Below are 2,941 nucleotides of genomic sequence, written 5' to 3' on the forward strand. Positions count from 1 at the left end.
GTGCCTGGTGGGCTCACCCAAGCAAAGATCACCAGCTGCAAGGTGGAGGGTGACGGACAGCTAGTAGAATTCGCTTTACCAGTGCCCTACTCTTAGCAAGTTATCACAGAGACCACCTTTATTAATCCACCCCTAACTGTGCAGGTCAAATAACAGTTTAAAGTGTAATCAAAGCAGACAATAGGGACAAGAGGCAAAGATTTCAGGCCTGGCTTTACCACCAATGGGGTGGGACACTTAAGGCTAATAATTTTTCTTCTGAATCTCAGAGTCTATATTTATAAACCGGCATTCACTCTGATGCCCCTTTCAGTCATATGGTACAAAAATTATAAATCTCTCAGTGAGAGGTTTATTATAGAAGACGATGCTGGAGAAGATCAAAACAAAAAACAAAAAAACTGTAATAGAATTTGGAATAGGCTCAGAGTTGTTCTGGGGAAGGAATTTCTTATTTTTTTTTTTCTTTTTTGAAAAGTTCTTATTTTATTTTTTATTTAAAAAAACTTGTTTATTATTATTATTTTACATTCTAAGATGTTGCAGAGCAGTTGGGGGAGGGGGAGAAGGGACAGGGAGAGGGTGGGAAGAGGAGGAAGGGAGGGTGTGGTTGAGGCCATGGCACCCTCCTCATTCCAGCAGGGGAGCCCAGGGGGCTTCCAGTGGAGGCTTGGTTGTGGCTGGGTTGGATGTGGAATTTGGGGGAGCATGGCTGAGGCTGTCATCGCTCCCCCTACCCCAGTTTGGGAGCATGGGGGGCTTCCGGTCCTTCTGGGTTTTATGGGTGTTCTTTGGTGGTGTTAGAACTTTACTGATTAATATCAGAACTTTGTCTCTGTTCTGTGGGTATTTTGTGTTTTCTTTCAGTTCTGTGTGGATTATTAGCTACCCCTACCACTTACACTCTGCACTGGAACTAATTTGTTGTCCTTTGCTTACTTCTAAAATGGGGGAATTTCTTGTGGGGACCATCAGTTGAGCCCTATGTTTGAGCTAAATTGCTGCTTTGCTGCCGATTCTCTGGGGAGGGCTTTTTGTGAATCTCAGGTTTTAATTGTTGACCTTTTAAGCACTTCCAGGTCTTGTGAGGTCTGGTACACCTGGGTTGTGTGGAAACTATGGTCTGGGCGTGAGTCTTTTCAGCAAACTGCACCCCCAGCAGTTCTCTACTCCTATCCAGTCTCCACTGAGTGGTCCTGTGCTGATTGGAGGGCAGATCAGCTGTCTATGCTGTGCCCCAGTGTTCTCCCAGTGGGCTTGTCTCCCCCAATCCCCACACTCCAAACACTTCCCATGGGATGGGCCATGTGCCAGTCCCTTGCAATGACTCACCAGCCTCTGACTGGCTCCTTTTTTCTGTTGTCTGTGGCCCCTCACTCCTATGTGGGTCCACGGGAACCCTGTTAATGGTCTTGCTGGCCTGGGGGCCATCAAAGGCCCTCTTCTCCCCTGCCGCCCCCAACAACTCCATCCGAAGGGCACAGCTGCGGCTTTTGCCAGCTCTTGCTCCGTGTGCTCACCAGGGCTAGTCTTGAAGTGGCTGGGGCTCAAAATGGTCAGAGTGGTCCTTTCTTTCTCTCATCGTGGCTTCTCCTGCTTTCATGAACTCCGTAGGTCTCTACTCTTACCCTGAGCTCTAGCAGCCCCAGCTTTGCAGTCATTGCTTTTTAATAGTTGTAAATTGGTTGATTGTGGGAGAGGGTGATGCTGGGTACCATCTATTCCACCACCTTGATCAAAAATCTCCAGGAATTTCTTTCTGGAAGCTTCTTGAGCCTCTCTCTGTGCTTCATAGTGCCTAGCACAGTGCTCTGCACCTAGTAGGCAACACAATAAATATTTCTTACTAATGAAAAACATCTCAGGTGTCAGAATTAGATCTTCAGGGCTGGGCACATCTGTTCAACTCCTCAGCCAGTGCTTTACCCAGCCTGTGATAAGCAAGTGTTTAATATGGGGACCCTCCTATTTTCCAGACTTTTGTTAATTAAGGTGAAGGTTCTCAATGATCTGGATGTTTTCAAATATATTCAAGTAATAATAACAAGGCTGGAATGATAACCCTGAGGTGGTTGTAACTTATATGTGATTGGGTAGGTGAAAGAATTTCAGATTTTAAAGGTGATGAAAATTTCTTCTTGAACCTGAACAGCCTTTGACATACACAGACTGTAGCTGTAGAACTTGCCAAATGGAGTTAGTGATGTGGGACATTTGAAAGTAAAATAGAAAGCACAGACTAGAGAAATCAGCCTTTACTTTGCTGGAGAAATGGTCTTCCCACTCGTCACAAACCATTTTGCTATCTATATATGTATATATCAAAACATCATGTTATAAACCTTAAATGTATACAATAAAATCTAAAAAAAATTTCTTTTCATTCATCAGTTTGCAAATTAGAGGAGCTGAGACTAGAATACAGTTAGGCCAGAACCATGCAATAGGCACATTGAGCTAATTATTGGTCAAGGAATGCGCAGGGCCAGAGTGGAAACTGTGACCAGGGAGACCATGCCTTGAGAAGACGGTGTAGCCAGAGTGACAGGTGAGGCAGAAGCTGTTGGTGCCTTGCCCACGTGCCTATACCACATCTTCCAGCTGCCAGCACTTGCCCAAGGACTCTCTGGTGCTGGAGCCTGGCCTGCCCATGTGCACACAGGCAGAAAGTGTTGGAGAGTAACTGCTTCCCCCTCAAAAAACAAAACTGAGTGGAGGAGGTGTAAATGTCTTGGCACCCTTGCCCTCCAGGTGGGGTAACTGTCTCCCAGAGTTCCCTGGGGGGATTAAGCTTCAGCCACAGTGGTAACTTTTTTTTTTTTTTAAATTTTATTTTGTCGATATACATTGTGGCTGATTATTGCTCCCCATCACCAAAACCTCCCTCCCTTCTCCCTCCCCCCCTCCCCCCCAACAATGTCCTTTCTGTTTGCTTGTCGTA

Source organism: Cynocephalus volans, chromosome 3 (genome assembly GCF_027409185.1).
Source record: "Cynocephalus volans isolate mCynVol1 chromosome 3, mCynVol1.pri, whole genome shotgun sequence".
Lineage (NCBI taxonomy): Eukaryota > Metazoa > Chordata > Mammalia > Dermoptera > Cynocephalidae > Cynocephalus > Cynocephalus volans.